Source organism: Rattus norvegicus, chromosome X (assembly GCF_021556685.1).
Source record: "Rattus norvegicus strain SHRSP/BbbUtx chromosome X, alternate assembly SHRSP_T2T, whole genome shotgun sequence".
In the NCBI taxonomy this organism is placed as follows: domain Eukaryota; kingdom Metazoa; phylum Chordata; class Mammalia; order Rodentia; family Muridae; genus Rattus; species Rattus norvegicus.
In genome coordinates, this window is record NC_141554.1 from 28,079,391 (window position 1) to 28,087,350 (window position 7,960).

Here is a 7,960-nt window from a genome sequence, read left to right on the forward strand (position 1 = left end):
ATAAGATCTGATGCCCTCTTCTGGTGTGTCTGAAGGCAACTACAGTGTACTCATATACAGTAAAATAAAATCTTTTAAAAAAAAAAGAAAATCAAAAGTAAAAATTCAGGAGTAGCTGGGTAATAAAGTACTTGTCTGTTGTGTGCAAGGTCCTGAGTTCAGTCTTCAGCAGCACACACACACAAAAGTAAAATTCAAAGTGTGGCTTTAACCATGTATATAGCTTTTGTATCATCATAAATTTCAGCAGTCCTAAATCAAATTATCATAAGTCGGGAACCGTCTGCACTTTGAGAAGGCAAGAACGGATACTGGAGGATAATTAGCAGAATGTGACCTGATAGCTACTACCTTTTGAATCACAATGTAATCATTTCCTTCCTGCCCCTTCTTTTCTCTCCCTTGCCTGTTCCCTTTACCCTTTGAGACTTTATCAATGAAGTACGCCTCTAACCCTCTCTTTTCTTTCTTTCGTTTTGCTTTCAGACCCAGTCTTTCGATTCCCTGGCAAACCCCTCTATCTCTTGTGAGATTTATTTTTGAGAAATTTATACAACCAAGACATTCTGGTTCTTGAAAATTCATCTGTTGCTCAACATTCTTGTTGATTTTTACCTAGGCAATACTGGATAATTTCACCAATAGATAGTCTCCTACTAAATTCAATTCCTCAATTCCAGGCTTAATGCAGTCTATTACTGACTTGCATAGCCTCCCCTACCCACTGCCAAATAGGTCTCTTCTTTCCTGTTTTCTTATCTTAGTCATAAAATGTGCCTAATATGTGCTCCCAAAAACATGCTATACTTGTTTTCCAGCTCCTAATTGGGTTGCCTTGAAAACTGTATAAAATATATAATATAATTTACAATTAGCTTCTTAGTTTTCCCTTAAGTGTCTTCAAATTTTATGTACCTACCCAATACAATGTTACATAGTTTTAGTTTCCTATTAGTATAACAAATCACTACAAATTTAGAAGCTTAAAATATGAGTGTACTTTCTCAGGTTTCTTTAGTGCCAGAAGAGTGTACTGCCCTAACAGATTTCCAGTATCAAGGTATCAGCCATCTGGCCTCTTATTTGGAGGCTCAAGGAGGATTTGCTTTCGAGTTTCTTTGGATTGTTTTCCAAACCCAAACTCTTTCATTGGTAAGACTAAGGATTGTTTCAATGTTGGCTGTCAGCTGAGGACCACAGTTAGCTCCTAGAGGCAGACTCTCTGTCATCTTTATAGTTATCCTCTATACTACTTTAGTCTCTCCGACTTCTCTTCTGCCATTTCTCCTTTTCTGCAGTCTTTTTCTTTCTCTTTACCTTTAGGGGTTCAGGATATCATGAAATTGGGCCTACTTGGATAATCTAGTCCCATCTCCCTATCTTGCTGTCCATATCCTTAATAATACCCGAGATTTCGCTTTAATCATGTAAATATGATTGCAGTATTCACAGGTTCTAATGGCTATGAACACCTTGAGGGAAGTGATTTGCCTACAGTGTTTTCTTGTAGTCTCACCGGTGGTAGAGTAATTCCAGGTGCCTTTTTAAAATCTCTATTTCCCGCTGGTCTCATTGAGATCTTGACAGCCCCTAAGAACGAGCTATTAGAATAGCTCCCTGTTTTGTGATAAAAACTTTAAGACCTTCAGAACTTGAATATAATCTTACTTACCCTTTATATCTGTTTAGCTTCTGTTTAAATTCACATTTTTGCATGAAAATTCCTCTGATTCTCCAGCTTAAACAATATAGTTTCCTGGACCTCTCCCCCTATTGTCCCACTGTTCCTCCTTTAACAGTAAGAACAAAGCTTGCTTTGAGCTTTTCTAACATTATGGGAAACTTCAAATGTACATAAAATTAGGGAGGCTTATACTGCTACGAGTAGTATAAGGAATCAATCACTCAACTTCAATAAGGCTTTGATAATTATCAACATTTTTGTTAAGGTTAATGTTCAGTTGCAGTTCCTGGCTTGCCCCCATCCCCGACATGGTCCAGCAAATTCCATTCCTACCTCTCTCTCCAACCCCAGCCACAAACCTACAAACAGATAAGGTGCTTTTTAAAAAGCCCATTTAGATTTCCTAACATTCCTGACAACTGTCTGACCCTCACCTGAAGTCACCAACCACCCAAGCATAATGGCCCACCACCTTCCTGCGTAAGCCCAGCATGTGGCAGACACATAATTTTCCTTTGCCTACAGTCTATCAAAACTTCCACACCATAACCTGCCTGCAACTTTTTCTTGTCTTGTCCCCTTAGACTAGTGAACTCTCTTGGGATTTATTTATTTATTCCTAAATAAATCTGCATTTTTTACTTTTTATTTGACTGAGTTGGCTCATTTCCTCAGCGGATAAAACCTATCAGTTAATTCATCTACCCATGCCTTTTTGACTTGGAGAATTTTAGCTTAAACCCCAGACATCTGATTTTATGAGCAAACCACTTTCCTAGACAAGGTAGTTTTTAAAGTGTTTTTTTTTAATTTTAATGATTTTACAACATGTTTTTACAACGTAGTTCTCTACCTCATTCCAAAAATTCACTATATCCTTTATATGGTAGGCATTCTAATTTCATTATTTGTTCTTGAAGGAAAATCACCTGTCCTTTTCTTGTTGGTTGGTTAGTTGGGTTTGTTTGTTTGTTTGTTTGTTTGTTTTTTCAAGACAGGGCTTTTCTGTGTAGCCCTGGCTGCCTTGGAACTCACTCTGTAGACCAGACTAGCCTTGAACTCTGCCTGCCTCTGCTTCCCTAAGTGCTGGAATTAATAGCACCACCTCCCTTCTTTTAAGACCGAGGTCTGAGTCTTAACATTACAAAGTCACTATTATGGTTTATGTAATTAAAAAATCTAGAGCTAGACACCCTGCAGAGAGGTAGGGAAAATTCTAGGAGCCTATAGATGTACCACAGAGATTCAGAAAAACAGGTCCTTCACAATTGTTAGATTTCCTTCCTTCTTTCCTTCCTTCCCTCTCTTTCTTTCTCCCTCCCTCCTTCCTTCCCTCCTCCTTTTTGTTCTTTAAAAATGGACTGGAGTAGAGTTGCAGCTTAGTGGTAGAACTTGTCCTAACATATACAAGGCTCTTAATTCTATCCCTAACATTGAAAAAAAGTGTTACAATTCAGAACAAGGTAGAGAAGCAGCACTGAGAGAATTCCACCTATGAAAATATACAAGATATAGTCTCTTTACTATTCTGTGGCTCACGAAGAATTTGACTATTTTTTTCAGTTCAAGTTTCAGTTTATAGTTGTGCCTGAGAAAAATGGGAAAGTGGGGCTGAGGGTGGAACTCTGGGGATTTCTGTCCTCTGATGGTCAAAAGGCCTGATTAGTAAAGCTTGGCTTTGAGATGAACATTCACCAAGACTAAACCATTCTTTCCCCATACTCTAATCCCTGCCTCAATCACAAAAGCATTCACTGCATGTCCTTACTTATAGCTGCTTTTAGACTTCAGCCATACCATAAAGTCAAAAGCACCAGAGGACTGTGTTTTTGAAGCCCTCTATGAAAGGCAGCTTTTATCCAGAGGGCCTAAGTCAGGGGGGTCACTTTAGGCCAGGAGTTTGAGGCCAGCCTAGTCAATGGAATAAGACCCCTGTTTCAAATGTTAAAGTCAGTTATATGCCTGTGGGCTCCAGACACCACACGAACTGCTGCAAACTTTCTCAAGGATACGCACAGATAACACTTTTCCTGATAACACAGTGTGGTGAATGCCAGCCACCACACTCCCACAAAGACAATTGTTTCCAAACCTGGGTGTGGCATTGAATGCCTGGAATACCACTACTCAGAAGTTTGAGCTAAGAGAATCTGGAGTTTGAGGTAACAGAAGGAGTTCAAAGACAGTATGAACACCATCTAAACAAAACATCTATTGAGATGGCTTGGAGGGTAGAGACACTTGTCTTCAAGCCTCGTGGCCTGAGTTCAATTCAGAAAGTAGGAGTGTGCATGCTGACTCCCAAAAGCTGTCTGACCTCCACACTGCACTTGCCACAGTAGAGACAAAGTTAAAGATTTAGATTGTTGTCTTAAAAGAAGGGAGGTGGAAGCTGGGTGGAGGAGGCCAATGCCTGTAAATTCTAGTACTAGGGAACTTGATTACTTTGAATGTCCCTCTGGGAGGAAGTAAGTTTTGGAGCTAATTTAAGCCCAGTTAGTGGTGGTTTGGTTTTGTTGTTGTTGTTTGTTTGTCTGTTCTTGCCTCTAAATAATAGAGGACAAAAGGATAAAAGAGGTTTAAACAGATCCTGCACACTGGTAGCTTGTTGAAGCGATCCAAACTATGGATGTGTTTGAGTTGGTCCACCATTTTTTTTCAAAAAATATTTTTAAATTGTTAGCAAATACAAATTGGTACACTCCATATAAAAACAGTTTTTAATGGTTTCTCTAGAAACATTCAGAGATTCTGGCTGTGTGAATGTGCCCTTCTTAGTGACAGATTCAGCTGGATGGAGCGACACTACTTCTTCTAGGAAGGAGTGTAGTCCCCTACTCAGGCTTCCAAGTAAGCAGCTAGGACCTGCCTATGTTTGAGTTCATGGTGCCAGACAGTATTTGTGATTTGGACAAAATGCAAACCATACATTTATGTGAAGGTTTAATCATGTCAAATCAAGTATTTGGCGATGCGGAGAGTGCCAAGGAGATATATGCCAGAGTCCAAACATTCATGAGGGTAGAGAAGAGAAATAAGAACCCATCCATCTATGTAACAAGGTTGAAGAAATCCTTGTTGGGAAAAGCAAGAAAAAACAGGCTCCAGGCACTCGGAGCTATGAGTTTTCCTCTTAGCACGGCTTTCATTATGAAATTCGTAGGCAAATGGATGGAACTGGAAAATATCATCCTGAGTGAGGTAACCCAGTCACAGAAAAACACACATGGTATGCACTCATTGATAAGTGGCTATTAGCCCAAATGCTTGAATTACCCTAGATGGACAGAACACATGAAAGTCAAGAAGGATGACCAAAATGCGAATGCTTCACTCCTTTAAAAGGGGAACAAGAATACCCTTGGGAGGGAATAGGGAGGCAAAATTTAGAACAGAGACAGAAGGAACACGTGGCCCATACATATACAGCCACCCAATTAGATAAGATGGATGAAGCAAAGAAGTACAGGCCGACAGGAACCAGATGTAGATCGCTCCTGAGAGACACAGCCAGAATACAGCAAATACATAGGCGAATGCCAGCAGCAATCCACTGAACTGAGAACGGGACCCCCGTTGAAGGAATCAGAGAAAGGACTGGAAGAGCTTGAAGGGGCTTGAGACCCCATATGAACAACAATGCCAAGCAACCAGAGCTTCCAGGGACTAAGCCACTACCCAAAGACTATACATGGACTGACCCTGGGCTCCAACCTCATAGGTAGCAATGAATAGCCTAGTAAGAGCACCAGTGGAAGGGGAAGCCCTTGGTCCTGCCAAGATTGAACACCTAGTGAACGTGATTGTTGGGGGAGGGTGGTAATGGGGGGAGGATGGGGATGGGGAGGGGTTAGGGGGATGTTGACCCGGAAACTGGGAAAGGGAATAGCAATCGAAATGTAAATAAGAAATTTTCAAGTTAATAAAGATGGAGGAAAAAAAAAAACAACAACAACAGGCTCCAGTGCAAATTGCAGCAAGATCAACTAGGCTGAAGCAGGTGACTACAGGAATTAATTGCAGCCAAATGTGTTGCTTGGACAACTCAGACTTCCTTGTATAACCCAATAGGCCTCTGGCCTTCCCATTGCTAAAGCAACTGATTTAGATGACAGAGTTCTGAGGTCAGGAAGGCTGATGAAGGAAAAAATAGGATTGTGGAAGCATTGTCCTGGGTTGGGTCTCTACAACATCCCACACAAGGCTACTACTGATGCCTTCTTGAAATACTTCTGGAATTAGAGATCATTATGTCTTAATCCTTAGCGCAGTGTTTCCAAACAGGTCATAAAGTACGCATAGCCTATGAAACTAATTTATTGAGATGAAATCCTGTTTTGTTTTTGTTTTTGTTTTTTTCTTTTGGTTTTTCGAGACAGGGTTTCTCTGTGTAGTCCTGGGTGGTAGACCAGACCAGGCTGGCCTTGAACTCAGAGATCTGCCTGTCTCTTCCCACAGAGTGCTGGGATTAAAGGCGAGTGCCACCACTGCTAGGCTAATTTTCCTCAATGAATAGAAAAGAATGAGAATAAAACTACTTTTGATGCTGCAATACCAAATAAGTTAGGCAATCCTAACGCATTTTAGTGAGGTACATTTATAGAGGAAAAGTAAGTACTTTTCTATGAAACCATACTGAACTGCGATGTTTCTTTTTCGGTGAATTAAGGTTAAAAAATGGAGCCATTGCCACAGGTCATAGAGACACTGGAGCCAATTGACTGGATGTGCCTAACTTCATCTCCTTGACTAGGTTTATTTCTACATTCTTTATTTTCTGGTTTTAAAAAAGTCTAATAATATACTTTTTATGGAAGTGGATATGCCAAAGCTTGGTGCGGTGTATGTTTGTTTAGAATGATAATGTGTTCTTGGGGAATTATTTCCTGGATTAAAATGCGGTGTCCTTTTAAAAAGCAATCTCTTTTAACTTGTTTTAGTATGAAGTCTGTTTTGCCAGATATAAGGATAGCAATCCCTGCTTGTTTCCTGGTTCCATTTGATTGGAGTGTATTTCTTCAATTCTTTCACTAGAAGGTGGTGGTTATCTTTACAGCTAAGCTGGGTTTCTTGTAGACAATAGGAAGATGGATTTTGTTTCCTACTTTATTTCAGCTAACCTTCTTCTTTTTACTGGGGAGATGAGACCATTAATATTATTTTCTTTAGGGGTTGGGGATTTAGCTCAGCGGTAGAGCGCTTGCCTAGCGAGCGCAAGGCCCTGGGTTTGGTCCCCAGTTCCGAAAAAAAGAAAAGAAAAAAATATTATTTTCTTTAGTACGTTTTAATTAAAATATAATCACATCACTTTCTCCCTTCCCTTTTGTCCCCATAGAACCTCCTATGTCTCCTCTATCCAAATCCTTTCTGTCCCCTCCCCAAACTAATAACTTCCTCTTTCTCCAATTTCTACTGCTAGAGGTGCTGTGTGTATATGTATGTATATGCACAAATATATAGATATAACCCATTGAGTTCATTTTTATTGCTCTGTGTACTGAGCACAATATGTTAGACAACCATGAGGTGATTCATCCCCGGGAAAGGCTAACATTCTTGCTCTCAACAGTCATCAGTTGCCTGTAGTTTTGTTACTGAAAATTGTGTATTGGTTGCAGTCCTTTAATTGGCTTGCTTGCTCGCTTGGTTTGGCATTTGGCTATTTGTGGTCTTTGTAGTATTTTGTGTTTCAGCCATTATAGCTTCGTTTATTTTCTTTCTATAGCCTCTTCAGTCTGAAGTATTGATTCCAGTATTTTCTGTATAGCTGGTTCGATGGGCATGAATTATTTTATCCTGTTTGCATCATGGAAAGGTTTTCTTTCCTCCTCTACTAGCTACTATGACAATTTGCTGGGTGCTGTAGTCTAAGTTGGCGGTTGTGATCTTTTAGAACTTGGGGTGCATTGCTCCAGGCTCCTTCAGCTTTTCAAGTTTCTATGGAGGAATCAGGTGTTATCCTCATGGGTTTTCCTTCATGTGTGATTTGCAGCCTTTCTCTTCAATACTTCTCTACCCTTTCTTTGTTCTGGACACTTAGTATTTTAACTATGATATGTCAAGAGGAGTTTCTTTTCTGGTCCTATTTATTTGATATTCTTTGTGCTCCTTGCATGGGTGTGTATATGTCTTTCCTTAATTTAAGGAAGTTATCTTCTATGATCTTGTTGGAGATTGGTCTATTCCATTGACCTGGGATTTTTATCTATACTTATAATTACAAGATTTAATCTTTCTATGGTGACCCACATCCCATATTTATTTCTTTCATGTGTT